Source organism: Carcharhinus amblyrhynchos, chromosome 18, assembly GCF_965287045.1.
Source record: "Carcharhinus amblyrhynchos chromosome 18, sCarAmb.v2.hapA, whole genome shotgun sequence".
In the NCBI taxonomy this organism is placed as follows: Eukaryota; Metazoa; Chordata; class Chondrichthyes; order Carcharhiniformes; family Carcharhinidae; genus Carcharhinus; species Carcharhinus amblyrhynchos.
In genome coordinates, this window is record NC_137341.1 from 44,765,147 (window position 1) to 44,775,093 (window position 9,947).

The following is a 9,947-nucleotide window of genomic DNA, read 5'->3' on the forward strand; positions in this document are numbered from 1 at the left end:
AGGTTGCTTCATATCACATTATTTGAACGATTCAATTTTTTTCTTGCTTTATTTTACTCATGGTCCTGGGGAAAAAAGGGATAACTACTTTCCCTTTCCCCCGGATCCCTGTGAATGAATCTCCTCCAATATTAACACCAGCTATTTGCATATTCTGAATGTGCAGTTCTCATACAGAGCCGCCTTTGCGATTCCATTAACTATATTCCCTGCTATAATTACCATATGAGTCAAACCGAGCCATTCAGAAAATCTCAGCTTGTCCACTCCTAAGGTGTGAGGGTTAGGTGGATTGGCCACAGTGGCCAAGGCAGGAGGCGATAGCCGGGCGATATTATGTCTAGACCATTAATCCAGAAGCTCAGCGAATGTTCTGGAGACCTGGGTTCGAATCCCGCCAGGGCAGATGGTGGAATTTGAATTCAATTTTAAAAAATCTGGAATTAGGAATCTACTGATGACCATGAAACCATTGTTGATTGTTGGAAAAATCCATCTGGTTCACTCATGTCCTTTAGGGAAGGTTTCCTTACCTGCTGTCCTTACCTGGTCTGGCCTCCATGTGATTCCAGAGCCACAGCAATGTAGTTGACTCTCAACTGCCCTCGGGCAACTAGGGATGGGCAATAAATGCTGGCCAGCCAGCGACACCCATGTCCCACGAATGAATTTAAAAAATGCTAAATTGCCCCTTTGTATCATGGGGACTAGCAAGGATAAATATATGAGATTATAGAGATAGATTTAATTTGATTCATTATTGTCACATGTATTAATATACAGTGAAAGGTATTGTTTCTTGCGTGCTATACCGTTCATAGAGAAGGAAAGGAGAGAGTGCAGAATGTAGTGTCATAGTCATAGCTAGGGTGTAGAGAAAGGTCAACTTATAATAGTGCATTGTTAGAGAGTTCATAAGAGTTAGAATAGAGTTTTAGAAGCATAGAATGAGAGTAAAAGATAGAATTAGAGTGTATGCCGGGCACAGCTCACAAGAAGTCGCCATATTTCGGAGTCATCGTGGTTTTTACTTGGTTGGGATTGATGTCAGTGTAGGTTCAATGGAATGAATGGACTCCTTCCACACTATGGGGATTGTATAATTCTATGTTCAGTTTTCTTTGGCGAGCACATTTTAATTGGAAGGTCTGCCGCTGTTTACCCAACACGCATTGTGCTTTTTCAAATTAAAGTGCTGTTTCTAACTGCTATAATTAATCATTTACTTGTTTTAAACAAAAGATGCAGGTCCACTGCAGCTAAGGTAGGCTCGAGACTGAATCTCTCAGAACTCTCAGATGCATTTTTTAAATTCTCTTACAGGGTGAGGACATCACCAGGTTAATTGTTCTTCATAAAAGCAAATTATTGCAGATGCTGAAATCCTTGAGCTTTGACAAACGGTCACCTGGACTCGAAACGTCAAACTCTTTTCCCTCCTTACAGATGCTGCCAGACCTGCTGAGATTTTCCAGCATTTTTCTCTTTTGATTTACTATTTTTGGGCTGTGCTGTAAAGCGAACCCTGTGTGGGTTTCCTCTGGTGCTCCGGTTTTCTCCCACACTCCAAATAAAGTTTATTTATTAGTCACAGGCAAGGCTTACATTAATACTGCAATGAAGTTATTGTGAAATTTCCCTAGTTGCCATTTTCTGGAGCCTGGTTGGGTCAACACACCTAACCAGCAAGTCTTTTGGACTGTGGGAGGGAACCAGAACACCCGGAGGAAACCCACGCAGACACGGAGAGAACATGCAAACTCCGCACAGACAGTAACCCAAGCTAGGAATCGAACCTGGGTCCCTGATGTTGTGAGGCAGCAGCGCTAACCACTGTGCCACTCATGTGAGGGTTAGGTGAATTGGCCATGCAAACTTGCCCTTTAGTGTCAGGGGAACTAGCAGGATAAATATGTGGGGTTATGGGGATAGGGCTTGGGTGGGATTGTTGTGGGCTCAATGGGATGAACGGCCTTCTTCTGCAGTGTAGGCATTCTACGATTCAATGAAAGCCCAGCTGCCGTGGCAGAGCTGGATACCGAACCCACAGTAGAGGAGTTGAGCAAAGCTATTGACTTACTTGCCATGGACAAAGCTCCAGGTGCTGCTTTTACACTGGAGAAACCAATGCTTCTCTGCAGCATCTGCAGGAACATCTGCCTCTGCTGGTCGTGGAGGGTCACTGCATCAGGAAAGCATGATGCACCCTGTTCATTTTCTATTGATTGCTGAAAGTAGATCATATTTTAATAGGCAGGATTAAGTTAGCGCACACACACAGTTAGAAAATATATTGCAAAATCTAAATTCGAATGCTTAGACTTAGTACAGTAGATTTTGTTTTATTCATTCATGGGACGTGGACATCACTGACAAACCAGCATTTATTACCCATCCCTAGTTCAGCTGAGAGTCAACCACATTGCTGTGGCTCTGGAGTCACATGTAGGCCAGACTGGGTAAGGACGGCAGATTTCCTTCCCTAAAGGACATTAGATGGGTTTCTCCGACAATCGTTTCATGGTCATCAGTAGATTCTTAATTCCAGATCATTTTTATTGAATTGAAATTCTGCCATCTGTTGTGGTGGGATTTGAACCCTGTTTCCCAGAACATTAGTTGAGTTTCTGTATTAATAGTCCAGCGATAATATCACTAGGCCATCGCCTCCCCCTGATTTAAATTGGCTTACTTCCAGGGAAAGCGTTCAGCCCTCACTTAATGCTGAATATTTATTCTTTAATTGATGAGTAACCTGTTAGGTTGACTTAAGTTACTTAAGGGCAATTATCTAATGTCAGTGATGGCCAATCTTGGCCGTGAAAAAAAATTCTGTATTTTGTTCAGCGCTGTGTTGATTAATAAACTCCAGTGTGCACAGTGGTTAGCACTGCTGCCTCACAGCTTCAGGGACCCGGGTTCAATGCCTGGTTTGGGTCACTCTCTGTGTGGAGTCTGCACGTTCTCCCGGTGTCTGCGTGGGTTTCCTCCGGGTGTTCCGGTTTCCTCCCACAGTCTGAAAGACATGCTGTTAGGTGTATTGATATGAACAGGCGCCGGAGTGTGGCGACTAGAGGAATTTCACAGTGACTTCATTGCAGTGTTAATGCAAGCCTTACTTGCGACTAATAAATAAGCTTTACTTTTACTTTTACTTTAACTGGAGGACAATTTCCTAATATTAGGCCTCCATTCATGACTCCGAGCTGTGTGAGGATCACAGATGATATTATGGGTCAGGTTTGTCCAGCCTTGCTCGACCTGAGACCGGAAGATCTCGCCCAAGTTCAACGGCCATTTCCATCATGCCCGCTCTGATTCTGTGACAGGCGGGGCGGTAGAATTCCAGCAAGTGTCTGCACCAACGACCATTGTCGACAGAATTAAGAACTGAACCAAGATTGGAAGCTTCGCATCTCATTAAAGCAGTTGGAATGAGCAGGAGGTACATTGGGGGATTGTCACACACCCTCCAGCCTTGGAGGGATGGCCTCGGATTCACAAAAGCTGGGTTACTGATATGCCATTCTGATAGTAAGTCAAGGCTAGGTGCTGAGTCAAAAGAAAGCACAGGGACCTCCTGCCACCTCTCATCCATTTCCTCCCATCTGCCTGCACAACAGCAGCGAAGGAAACTTGGGCTTCTATTATTTTAATTCCGCTCAGCTGAAGATTGTACGGAAATGGAAAAATATATCTCCTTTTAAAATGGTTGTGCATGTTATAAAATGTCTCTGCGAGCAGACATGGAATTAATCTCATTGCAGGATCTGACTGCTAGCTTTAAATTGCTTTTCTTGTTGCAAAAAATATACTTTATTCATAAATTATCTGAACGAATTCTTAATGTAGCATTCTCTATATATAGGTTCTCTATATATACATCATGTTACACTCGGAGGTAATTCAATACAGTCAGAGAAATGTTACAAAATGGTATTATTTGCTGGACTGTTAATCCAGAAACTCAGCTAATGTTCTGGGGACCCGGGTTTGAATCACACCAAAGCAGATAAAGAAAGAATCTGGAATTAAGAATCTACAGATGACCCTGAAACCATAGTCGATTGTCAGGAAAATCCATCTTGTTCACTAATTCCCTTTAGGGAAGGAAATCTGCTGTCCTTACCTGGCCTGATTTGATTTGATTTATTACTGTCACATGTATTAATATATAATGAAAAGTATTGTTTCTTGCATGCTACGCCAAAACATACAGTTCACAGAGAAGAAAATGAGAGAGTGCAGAATGTAGTGTTTCAGTCATAGCTAGGGTGTAGAGAAAGTTCAACTTAATGCGTGGTGGGTCCATTCAAAAGTCTGACAGCAGCAGGGAAAATGCTCATTGAATCCCTACAGTACAGAGGAGGCCATTCGGCCCATCAAGTCTGCACTGACCACAATCCCACCCAGGCCCTACCCCCATATCGCTACATATTTACCCACTAATCTATGCATCTCAGGACACTAAGGGCAATTTTAGCATGGCCAACCAATCTAACCCGCACATCTTTGGACCATGGGAGGAAACCGGAGCACCCAGAGGAAACCCACGCAGGCATGAGGAGAATGTGCAAACTCCACACAGACAGTGACCCAAACCGGGAATTGAACCCAGATCCCTGGAGCTGTGAAGCAGTGGTGCTAACCACTGTGCTACCGTGCCGCTTAAGCTGTTCTTGAGTTGGTTGGTACATGACCTCAGACTTTTGTATCTTTTTCCCAATGGAAGAAGGTGGAAGAGAGAATGTCCAGGGGGTCCTTAATTATGCTGGCTGCTTTTCTGAGGCAGCAAGAAGTGTAGGCAGAGTGATTGGATAGGAGGCTAGTTTGAGTGATGGACTGGGCTACATTCACAATGTTTTGTAGTTTCTTGCGGTCTTGGGCAGAGCAGGAGCCATACCAAGCTGTGATACAACCAGAAAGAATGCTTTCTATGGTGCATCTGTAAAAGTTGATTAGAGTTATAGCTGACATGCCAAATTTCCTTAGTCTTCTGAGAAAGTAGAGGCATTGGTGGGATTTCTTAACTAGAGTATTGTCATGGGGGGGATCAGGACAGATCGTGGGTGATTTGGATACCTAAAAACATGGAAGCTTTCGACCATTTCTACTTTGTCCCCATTGATGTAGATGGGGACATGTCTTCTGCTAGGCTTCCTGAAGTCAATGATATTCTCCTTCATTTTGTTGACTTTGAGAGAGAGATTATTGTTGCCGCACCGGGTCACCAGATTCTCTATCTCTTTCCTGTACCCCGTCTCATCATTGTTTGAGATCTGACCCGCTACAGTGGTATCATCAGTAAACTTGCAAACCAAATTGGAGGGGAATTTGGCCACACAGTCATAGGTGATTAAGGACTACAGTAAGGGGCTGAGAACACACTCTTGTGGAGCACCGGTGTTGAGGACGATCGGTGGAGAAGGTGTTGTTGCCTATCACCCGAGGCTGGAATGGAACCAGGCACCCTAGCGCTGTGAGGTAGCGGTGCTAACCACTGGGCCACCGTGCCGCCAGACATAGCATTAATTTGGAGACCATGAAAGTTTCACTCAACAGCTTTGGAAGTCAGACTTTGGGAGGGAGGTTCTCGGTGTATAATATAACCAACGTCACAGTGGAAATTCAAGATGACAGTTTAAATTTGAGATTCAAAGGACAAGATTGTGGTCTGTGGCCTACATGTGACTCCAGAGCCACAGTAATGTGACTGACTCTCAATTGTCCTCCAAGGGTAATTAGGAATGGACAATAAGTGCTGGCTAGCTAGCGATGCCTATGTCCCACAAATTAATTTTTAAAACTAACAAATGGTGCAAAGGTATTTAAATTGCCTACATGGATCAAATTGCACTTTGAAGTGCTTTCGTACAATATATGTAACATTTGCTGTGTTCATTCAAGGTGAGTCATACAACCTGAGGAGGGTTCTATACAATTCTCCTTCCCTTAGTGCATTGTGGCTCTGAGGTCTTAGACAGTGACCTTCCCCCATTGCACCAGCTCCAAGCTGTAGTGCGTCCCTCAACATGTAATCCTGGGCTTTGGAATTTGCCAGTCTGCAACACTCGATCAGGGACAACTCCTTGCACTGGAAGGCCAGGAAGTTAATTACTTCATTGGAACAACATCAAATCTCTACAGTACAGAAGGAGGCCATTCAGCCCATCAAGTCTGTCCTGACCACAACGCCCACCCAGGCTCTATTCCCATAATTCCACACATTTACTGTGCTAATCCCCCTGACACTAAGGGTCAATTTAGCATGGCCAATCAACCTAACCTTACACATCTTTGGACTGTGGGAGAGAACCCACGCAGACACAGGGAGAATGTGCAGACTCCACACAGAGAGTCGCCCCGAGGCCAGAATTGAACCTGGGACCCTGGCGCTGTGAGGCAGTAGTGCTAACCACTGGGCCACCGTGCCACCAGACATGACATTAATTTGGAGACCACGAAAGTTTCACTCAACGGCTTTGGAAGTCAGGCTTTGGGAGGTGGGTTCTCGGTGTAAAATATAACCAATGTCACAGTGGAAATTCAAGATGACAGTTCAAATTTGAGATTCAAAGGACAATTATACTCCTGTGTAACGTTAATGGAATTGTCCAACCCATGTAACTCGCTGGTAGACATGTTGTCTCTAATTGACAGATAAATCATAATAGATTACACTGATTTCAATTACAAAAGGACAGATGATCGAAATTGTTTTTTCCTTCCCTCTGCAGCTTTATCCAACAGTTATACATATCACAAGACTTCATCTGAATTATTAACTAGCTTTTCATTACACATTGTTCCAACTCAGTGCTGCCACGTTTATCAGCTGTTCAGACAGGGATCCTTATTCATAAAACTGTAAATACTTCAGCAGCAGTTAAATTGTTATAGATTTCAGGTGATGCTAAAGGTGGTAAATAGAAACAGCGACAAAGTAGAAATGATCGTGAGCTTCAAGTTTTTAGATATCCAGATCACTGGCGGCACGGCAGCACAGAGGTTAGCATTGCTGCTTCACAGCCCCAGGGACCTGGGTTCAATTCCTGGCTTGGGTTACTGCATGTGTGGAGTTTGCACATTCTCCCTGCGTGGGTTTCCTCCCACAGTCCAAAGACATGTGGGTTAGGTTGATTGGCTATGCTAAAATTGCCCCTTACTGTCCTGAGATATGTAGGTTAGGGGGATTAGTGGGTAAATATGTAGGGATAGGGACCTGGGTGAGATTGTTGTCAGTGCAGACTCGATGGGCCAAATGGCCTCTTTTTGCACTGTCGAGATTCTACGGTTCACCAACAACCTGTCCCGGTTCCCAACCACCCCCCCGCATGTGGATGCTATAGTTAAGAAAGCCCACCAACGCTCCTACTTTCTCAGGAGACTAAGGAAATTTGGCATGTCAGTTACAACTCTCATCAACGTTTACAAATGTACCATAGAAAGCATTCTTTCTGCTTGTATCACAACTTAGTATAGCTCCTGCTCTGCCCAAGACTGCGAGAAACTACAAAGGGTCATGAATGAAGCCCAGTCAATCACTCAAACTAACCTCCCATCCTTTGACACTGTCTACACCTCCTGCTGCCTCAGGAAAGCAGCCAACATAATCAAGGACCCCACGCACCCTGGACATTCTCTCTTCCGCCTTCTTCCATTGAGAAAAAGATAACAAAAGTCTGAGATCATATACAGACTGACTCAAGAACATCTTCTTCCCTGCTGCCATCAGACTTTTGAATGGACCTACCTCGCATTAAGTTGATCTTTCTCTACACCCTAGCTATGACTGTAACACAACATTCTGCACTCTGTCCTTTCCTTCTCTATGAATGGTATGTTTTGTCTGTATAGCATGCAAGAAGCAATACTTTCACTGTATATAATACATGTGACAATAATAAATCAAATCAAATCAAATCTCTGGGTGAAGAAATTTCTCCTCACCTCAATCCTAAAAAATTTACCCCCCTATTCTCAAATTATGACCTCCATTTGTGGGGTCCCCCACCATCAGGAGAATTCTTTCTGAATCTACACTGTCTAATTCTGTTCAAATTTTATAAGTTTTATTTTAATTTTTTTGAAGTAAAATGGTTTGTTTCAAGATAATTGGACATTGCTCTTGTCATGTCTTGAGTTTTCTGACTAAACCTCCATGATAGGGGAGGGAACTGTTAGTGTGAATGGTGTTGAATATTATTGAATTAAATTTGGCTGTATGAAGTCAGATTTACATGAGAGTTTGACTGGGAGACATTGATTAATATTCAGACCTGAACTAGTGCGTCATGGACACCGAACAGCTAGTATTCCTGTGAATCTTTTGCATTGCTGTGACAACTCCAGTTGGTTCAATGAGTCATTGCCAAGTTAGGCTTTCCTGAGGGAGTTTGGTTGGTTTGAATAAATGCTGACACAGGACTCAAACTGAGGGTAGGAAAGACACGAGATTGTAACAAGAGCCCTGTGCACTGGATTGAAGACCAAAATGCAAAGGCAGCACAGTGGGTTAGCATTGCTGCCTCACAGCGCCAGGGGCCTGGGTTCGATTCCCGGCTTGGGTCACTGTCTGTGTGGAGTTTGTACGTTCCCCCTGTGTCTGTGTGGTTTTCCTCCGGTTGCTCCGGTTTCCTCCCACAGTCTGAAAGATGTGCTGGTTAGGGTGCATTGACCCGAAGATAATCTCGATTTCGCCAATCTCACCTTCAGCACGGTGGCACAGTGGTCAGCACTGCTGCCTCACAGCTCCAGGAACCTGGATTCGATTCCTGGCTTGGGTCACTGTCTGAGTGGAGTTTGCACATTCACCCCGTGTCTGCGTGGGTTTTCTCCCGGTGCTCTGGTTTCCTTCCCACAGTCCGAAAGTTGTGCTGGTTGGCCATGCTAAATTCTCCCTCAGTGTACCCGAACAGGCACCAGAGTGTGGGGGATTTTCACAGTAACTTCATTGCAATGTTAATCTAACCTTATTTGTGACTAATAAATGCACTTTTTTTCCTCTGTGTGCTCGCGCCACAGCCCAAAGGTGGATTGGCCATGCTAAATGACAGGTTGGTGCAACATCGAGGGCCAAAGGGCCTGCACTGCGCTGTAATGTTCTATATTCTATGTTCTAAATCTCCCCTTAGTGTGCAAAGATGTGATAGTTAGGAGGATTAGCAGGGTTAGAACCTGGGTGAGGTGCTCTGTCAGAGAGTTGGTACAGACCCAATATGTCAAATGGCCACTTTCTGCACCGTAGGGATTCAATGGTCTATGAATTTTGTTTCAAATAAAGTAATGGGGAAGCATACTTACTATCTTGACTGATCATGCAAAGACATAATGTATTGATTGATATACATTAATCCAATGACAACAACTATAATGTCCATTTGCCATGAATAAGTGAACTTGTATCTCACCTTGTCTTATCAGGGGCTGGCTGGATCCACTCTGCGGAGAGGCTGAAGAAGTACTTTTATATCCAGGTCACATCAGAAAGGAGACACTATTGTTACAGATCTGGGTAATGCTGCCATACAAAGAATTATAGGACAGCATCAGTCAACTCCCAGAGTAAGATTGCTCATGGAAGCAACTGATACCACTGATCCCTGCGATAGTATCTGTGCCAAATGTGAGACTGTGACAGTAACAAAATGTCACAGGAAACTTGCTCCCCTTACAAGCTACAGCAAATGAACATGGGAAGTAGCTCTAATTGGAATCACTTATTTTTAATCGATGCAAAATCTACAGAATAATACTATCCAATAGGATATGCAATGCTTCCCTGTATCACTGGATCGTCTCACTTGACTGAAATAAAGCTTGGCATTTTGGTCTTCAGTCCAGGGTGGAACGAGCTATCATTGTGGGGAGAGGTGATGGCCTGGAGGTATTATCACTGGACTATTAATCCAGAAACTCAGCAAATATTCTGCAGATCTGGGTTCAGA